At 43.2% G+C, this 7,678-nt stretch overlaps 1 pseudogene; it reads right to left on the minus strand.

The window, feature by feature from the left end:
- Positions 1 to 7,357: 7,357 nt before the first annotated feature.
- LOC112472741 lies at positions 7,358 to 7,476 on the minus strand (annotated as a pseudogene).
- Positions 7,477 to 7,678: the final 202 nt, after the last annotated feature.

Below are 7,678 nucleotides of genomic sequence, written 5' to 3' on the forward strand. Positions count from 1 at the left end.
TTAAAAACCTTTTTTATTATATAAGTTTTACTTACTTAAGAGTAGAAGACATTATATGTGGGATATAAACCTAAAAGCAACAAATGAACAGGGCAAACAAACAGACTCATGGACATGGACAATAGGCTAGTGGTTACCAGAGGGTAAGGGGTGGGGAGGAGCAGGGAGGTACATGGGGTAAAGGGGGTCAAATATGTGGTGACAGAAAGAAATCTAACTATGGGAGGTGAACACACAGTGTAAATATATATATATGCCTTCCTGTTAAAATGTACAGCTGAAACATTGGATTTCGTTAACCAATGTCACCATAAAAAAATTAATTAAAAAAAAATAGAGTAGAAGACACATTATAATGAATCCCTGTGTTCCCATCATCTGGCTTCAACACTTACCAATATTTTGCCAATTTTTTTCCATTATTTCCTTTTTTCTGGAGTTTTTTAAAACAAAGTTCTGTCTCTGTCTTTCCATGCAAAAATACCTTCGTTGCTTATATATTTTTTAAAAACAACATTCTCCCTGTGTATAGAATTCCAAGTCCATAGTTTTTTATGAGTTCTTTAAGGGTGTTGTAAGGGTCTGCCTTACATTGTTTTTGTTTGTTTGTTTGTTTTTGTTTTTTATGAGAAGTCAGCCGCGTTTTTCACCTTCGTTCCTCTGTTAGTGCTGTTTCTCTTTTCTGGGCGACTGCAAGGTTTCCCCTTTGTCTTTTGCTGTCAGCAGTTTGCTGGTGGCTCGTCAGGGTGTGAGTCTGGATGGGTGGCTAGGTCTTAGTGCCTGACCCCCCTGCAGCTGCTGATGCCTTCTCTGCCCCCAGGAGGCTTCTCTGACCCCCCGTTCCTGCTCCTCAACTTCCTGGCGAGCCTTGGTAGAGGCTCCTGGAGAAGAGCTCAGGAGTGAGTGCAAACTCTGCTGTGCCTCGAGCACCAGCCATTTCCAGCGGCCACGCTAGCCCACACTTGGCCTTCAGGAATGCGTAAAAGAGGAGCCGATTTTTCCTACGTAGTCACGTGACGGCCACCGCTTTCTCCTCTGCTTTGTCTCTGCTTCACTCTGTCTTTCCTTGAGGGGCTTGTCTCTTGTCTCTCTTTAGCATGTGGTTTATTCGGTTGCCTGCCCTTCTCAGCTTGTGACGAACTGAAGAACGTTATGGTTCTGTAGATTTCCTGCCTTTTTCTCCTTGTTAGAGTAGGAGTGAAGTTCTTCGCAGCTTTCTACATCCTAAGCAGAGCAGAAGTCTGTTTTTATGGCTGTATTTTTTACCTAATTAGAACTCTCTCCTTCTCCCCTCAAATCTTCTCTCCTGGCTCCCCTACCTCAGTAAACAGCACCAACTATCCAGTCTCTCAGACCTGAGGGTCAAGAGCTGCCTTGATTTCTCTCTCATCTCAGCCTCTCCCAGGTGCCCCTGTCCCATTCATTCTCGTCACACTCACGTATTCACAAAACATATCCAAAATACGTCCATTTTTCTGCTTCCTCTACTAGCACTCTGTGCAAAGTCATTATCACCTCGTACCTGCTTCACAAAACATATCCAAAATACGTCCATTTTCCTGCATCCTCTACTAGCAGAGCACTCTGTGCAAAGTCATTATCACCTCGTACCTGGGCTACCACCATGGCCTCCTAATGGTCCGTCTGTCTTCATTCTTGCCTTTCCCCGACATCACTCAGCAGCCAGAATCACCTTTGAAATAGGTAAATTTAATTGTTTTCTGCTTACATTCTTCGAATACCTTCCTATCCTACTGAGAATAAAACCTAAACTCCTTACTTTTGCTTATAAAACTACGCGATCCGGCGCATAGCAGCCAAAGTCATCCGCCAGCCGCCTCCTCCCCTGCCGTGCTTGGGCCTTCCCTCAGCCCCTAAAACACTTGAGGTTGTTCCTGCCTTGAGAACTTGAATTGGCTGTTAGTCTTCCGTTTGGGGATGTCCTTGCTTTTGATTTAAACGTTTGGCTTCCTCCGTATTGGCTCAATGAGCGTCCCTTCCTCAGAGAAGCTGTTCCTATTTGGTCAAAGAGGTCACCAGTCACTTGTTTTTATCACCCTATTTTCAGTCTTTGCCTAGCACCTAAACACTGAGAATTTCGCCTTTATTGACTGACGGATTATCCCACGCGTTTGGTCGGCAATGCCACCTGAGACCTGGGCAAGCCTAGTGTCCCTGCCCTGGTCCCTACACTCTCAAGACCCTGCTCTGCCCTCCTTGGGTTGTACCTCATCCCATGCACCCAGGGGTCCACAAGGGCAAAAAGGCATGTTCCCCGGATTCTGCACCACCCTGACCCCAATTCTAGACCATGTTAGGGGGAACCCCAGAATTCCCGGCCCGGATTGCCCTGAGCCAGCTTTTGAGACCCACATGGACGGCCTTCCTGGGCATGTTCCCTAAGAGGGAGCCATGCAGCCCGTGTGTGCATCCCAAGGCCAGGGGTGGCCGGCCAGGAGGTGTTTGCAGGAAGTGTGGGTAACACGTTACACGCGATCCGGGGGAGTACACACACGGATGCTCGAGGGCCCTTGTGACATGGTTAGAGTTACAGCTGGCAGAGGAAGGGGAACGTGAGCCAAGGGCTGGAGTCCTCTGCTCCGAGAATCTAGGCATTCTAAATCTGAATCTAGACTTCTGAGCTGTTATGAAGGAATATTTGTCAAGGTAGGAGGATTGTTTGAATTATGGATTCTAGTTATTTCGACATATAGGACATAGGCTCACATTCATACTTTGCCCCGCATCTTACAGATGTTACGGGGTAGGACTGAATGTCTGATTCCCACAAGACCCTATAAGAAATGGATCTCGTCTCTTGCTCACGGCTGCATCCCCCCAGACCCAGAAGGATGCTTGCACATGGTGGCTGTGCAGTAGATGCCCGCTGAAGAAAAATGAAATCATCTTCCCATGTGTCTCGTCTTTTGCAAAGAGTTTTCTTTCTTAAAGTTTCTTTCGTTTGCAATTAATCTTGCCACTCTGCTTTATTTTTGTTCACAATTGCTTCATATATGTCTTTTTCCATCGTTTAATTTTCAGTCCTCAGTCATGTTCTTTTAGGCCCCTTTGTTATAATTAGCATTAGGCCGGATTAGAAAAAAAATAATGAGTCTGTCTTTTTAATTGACTACATATCCCTTTTACACATATTATGATTTATGGGTATGTTTGGGTTCATTTTGGCATTCTTCATTTCAACTTTCCCTTCTCCTGACCTCTACCTTAAATCCCATTTCTGACTTTTTTTGTGCAGATCGAGCTTTCTAGGTTCCATTCCCCTACCTCTGTTGGTCTGGAAGGGAACTATTATCTGTTTTCTAGTGATTAAGATGATTACCACTTACCTGTAAGCATATTTTTGTGTCCACATCTCGAATGAACCTAAACTAGATAAGAACCAAAGCCCACTTTTAAGTCCTCCCTCTGTGCTGAGTTTTCCTGCCACAATTCCACTCTCTCCTGTTTCTGCAGCCACCGTCTTCCATGATCACTCGGAACTGTCACTCAATAGAAATAAAAGTCAAGATTTTTAGCTCTTCGCCACCATTTCGAAGGGATCACCTTTTTCCCTTGGATTTCGTTGGTTGGTTGGTTTTCGGTCAGGGCTAATTTTCTTATACTTTTTCAGATAATAAAATATGGGCGGAAAACTTCCTACATCATTACATGTCTGCAGTATCTTTACTTCTTAATGACACTGTGAATGTAGAATTTCAAAATCATAATTATTTTACCACGAAAGATGGAAAATACTGCCTCAGTGTATTTTTGGATTCGTTCTTTTCTATGAAGAAACTCATGACAGTCTGATTCTTAATTCTTTGTGGATCATTCTCACCTCCAGCCAAAGAGTTTCATGTTGGTGTGTCTAGGTATTGGGGTCTCTCCATTCACCCTATTGGACATTTGTTGAACATATTTATTGTGAGGATTATTATCTTTTCTGGAAATCTTTTTTTCTGTTATTTCTATGAGTACTTTTTCCCTCTGCTCTCTTTTTGGAATCCCTATCAGGCAGATGGTGGAAATTTTGAATCTTTTTCTCCCCATATTTATCATTTATCTGTCCTGGTTCAGGTGTGTTTGAGGTGTGTTCTATTTTTCAGCACATTTATCGAGTTAAAACATTTTTTTCCAATCATCGCAATCTTCCTTTCCAAGGTTCCGAGTGTTTGTTTACAATAACCCGTTTTATTTAAAAAGAGTCATTATCCTCTCCTATTCCTCAGGATAAGTGCCTGCACCACACATACTTCTTGTAAAGTCTCCTTTGTTTATTCCGTTACCTTTGTGTTTTGGATGCTGGTTTATCCGTGTCATGCTCGTGGTGACTTTCATTTGGAAGATTACTTTTCCTTAAATGTCTGCTGTTCGCGAGCTCATCTGGAACCTGAACTCCTGCGTTAGTCTGTCCGTGCTGTCTCTGATTCCCTGGCCTGTTTCTGAGAGTCCAGGCGAAGACGTGGCCTGGGCTTCCTGGGTGATGGAGGCTTCCCCTTCCTTCTGGGTGGCGGTAAGTGCCATCCGAGTCCCAAGTACGAGAGATGACAGCGTCCCAGTTGCGCGCTGCTCCTGACCCGGGGCAGAAGCCTCTACTGGACGTGCTTGGCACAAGGAGGAGGAGGAGGACAGAGGTCCAAAGCTCCCGATGCCTCTACCTCAACCAGTCGCCCTTTGGTTGACTCCTGATCCTGTCTCGCTCTTTTCTCTGTTGTCTCTCAGCGTAGACCCCACAGACACCCTGCCCTCCTCTTCTGTTCTCTTATGTCTGTTTCGGTTATTTTTTCCTTTTTATTATAAACTCATCAGTCTTGAATTTTTTTCAGGAATTTCTATAATTTCTGGTCTATCAAGGGCACCCAGTTTTATTTTCTAGTGCTGTTTACTTTTTATTTTTAAATTAAAAAAAAGTAGACATTTATACAATCCACGAAGTGATCCCCAATTCCTCCAGCACCTACCTGGCACTACCCACAGCCATTTCAATGATAAATGTTGACCATGCACTGTGTGCTGTACTCTAAGTCCCTCTGACTGCTGTGAACTACTCATTTGTACTTCTTCATCCCTCCACCTTTGTCACCCAGCCCCCCCAAACCCCCTCCTTTCTGGCAATCACCAGTTTGTTCTCTGTGTCTGGGAGTCTGTTTTCGTTCAGTTTGTTCCTTTCGTTCCTTAGATTCCGCACATAAGTGAAATCATATGGTATTTGTCTTTCTCTGACTGATTTCACTCAGCATGATACCCTCTAGGTCCATCCATGTCATTGTGATTGGTAGGATTTCATTATTTTTAATAGCTGAGTAACATTCCATTGTATATATGTACCATAACTTCTTTATCCAATTGTCTCTCGGTGGTCTAGTGCTGTTTTCAATTTTTTTCTTGTCATTTTTGGGGATTGGAGATGGGAGAGAGGTTTTAGCATGTTATTCATTTGTCATCTTGACCTGATTTCTTCCTGGTCTATTATAAAGCATGTCAGTCCAATTTAAAGAAAGCACATTAGTGTATCTGGCAAGTAACACTTATTCCTACCACTGAATTCAAGTGGAAATTTATACTGTGAGTATATGTTAAATATATTAACATGTATTAAATTCCTGCTTATTAATGCCTTCAGTTTGGCTCTTTTGAAAAATCCTGAGGTATATTAGTTCTAAGGTAGGACAATGGAGGCTTAGAGAGGGGTAAGATAATTTACCCAGAGTCTAACAGACAGCAAGAGACAGAGCCAGGGTTCACACCTATATCTTGCCATGACTACAGCTGCCTTCCATTAAAAGACATAAGGTAACAATACTGAATGATGTCCTCATTGTGGAATATCAACAAAGCACGTTTAGCATTCACCAGAGCGAGTTCTGTTAGAAATCATGAAATCGGGAATTACTGATCATCATGGAAAATTTGTCAACAAATCAGTTCACAGCAGCATTTTTTTGATTCCATTTTGTCATATTGTCAGTAAGGTTTCTTCCCGGAGCAATTTGTGAACTGTTAGTGATTTTTTGCTGGGCCGTGCACATAAATGGCGTGTGCAGATTGGTAAGCATCTCCACAGTGTTGGCAAGTTAGAGGTTCTATTTTGAAGTGATTTTTCTCGTAGCTTTCAACTGAGGATTATTTTCATATAAGCATAATTACGAAAAATGCGTGCCTGTGAGGGTAAATGTTATGCTGGTTAAAGGGTCTCATACATATTATGTGGCACGCTGTAATTATCGGTCTGAGTGATTTCACAGGAGGAAAGAAGTCTTCCCAGCAACTGTGATGCATAGGATTTGAGGTCAATAGAAGCAGGGACTGTAGGTGATTGAAGCTTTTGTAAAGTCTACATTGTTTTGTTTAAGGAGCATTTTTGGAAAATCTACCCTACTAAACACTTGGGAAATTGAGAGGTCGGTACAGAAATAAAAATACCTTGTATTTTAGTTGCGAAGTTTTAAACAGGTGCCAGAGGACTTAAAATGTTGACGGAACGTGGCAGGGCCTGCCAGAGAAGGGGGGTGGCATGGAGTTGAGGGACAATAGGAGTCGAACCCCAGCTGAAGAACCTTCTCTGCTCTTCAGTGGCCTTGATGTAGAGTGAAGGCGCTACCTGCCTCACAAGGTCATGAGATAATGGACGCAGAGTCCTTGGCGTTCACCTTTGACTAACCATTCGAGACAAGTTTTTTAAACTGAGTCCACACACCTTCCTCATGTCCCTCTACTGTCCCCCTTGCCTTAAGGTCAGCCTAGGTGGTGGTTGTCAGCAATCGAGAGGAAGGGCCTGAAGAGCCAGTCAGAGGCACCTAGAGTCCAGTGTCACCTCCTTGGGAACTTTGGTCTCGATGATGTGTGACTTAGGCAGATGACCTTGCAAAATTCCAAAGTAATGAGCAAGTGTCACGTTCATGTACGTGACAGTTCATCATCTTTCGGGTGGCTTTTCTATGTTTAAGGAAGCCTCTCCTAACTAATTTTTACCTCTCCAATACGGAAGTAGACACTAACAAATTCCAAGCCCTTTGTAGCGAAGATGCAAGTATGGGATGCGGACTTTGCCAGTCAGAAACATCTACGTGAGTCTGTGATTCAGATGTGAAGTACATGAGAAACATGCTGGGGAGGTTTCTCCATTTTTGGTGGCTCTGGTGGTAAAATTTTTTTCCAGTGCTCAGTATGGTGGTGGTTTCCTTATCTGGTGAGTTCTGTGGTTTGAAATTTGCCTCTTTTTTCCTGTTTTTTGTTTGTTTTTTAATTATTATTTTTATTGAATTTTTTTTAGGCGAGGTAACCCTTGGTTGACCTCACAGATTGCAAGGATCTTGTCAGCTTACAATCCTTTCTTTTTTATTTTTATTTTTTACGTCTTCAGCACCTGGTCTTCCTAGGTGGTCTCCCATCCAAGTACTAACCAGGCCCGACCCTGCTTAGCTTCCGAGATCAGATAGAATCGGGCTTGTTCAGGGTGGCGTGGCTGTAGACGGCCGCTGTTTTTAGAAGGCAGGTCTTGCCTCTGTTCTCCAGTCCTAGCGATTCATGTGCTACCCAATATGTTTTAAATAAACCTTTTTTTCTAATTAGTCAGTTAGCTTCTGCTGTTGGCAACTGAGAAGCACTCTGGGTAAATAATCTGGTGTGTTTGGACTCTCTGACATGTTTCATCTTTACAGATAATCCCTGCTTT

This window comes from Pteropus alecto, unplaced genomic scaffold (genome assembly GCF_000325575.1).
Source record: "Pteropus alecto unplaced genomic scaffold, ASM32557v1 scaffold87, whole genome shotgun sequence".
Taxonomy (NCBI): Eukaryota; Metazoa; Chordata; class Mammalia; order Chiroptera; family Pteropodidae; genus Pteropus; species Pteropus alecto.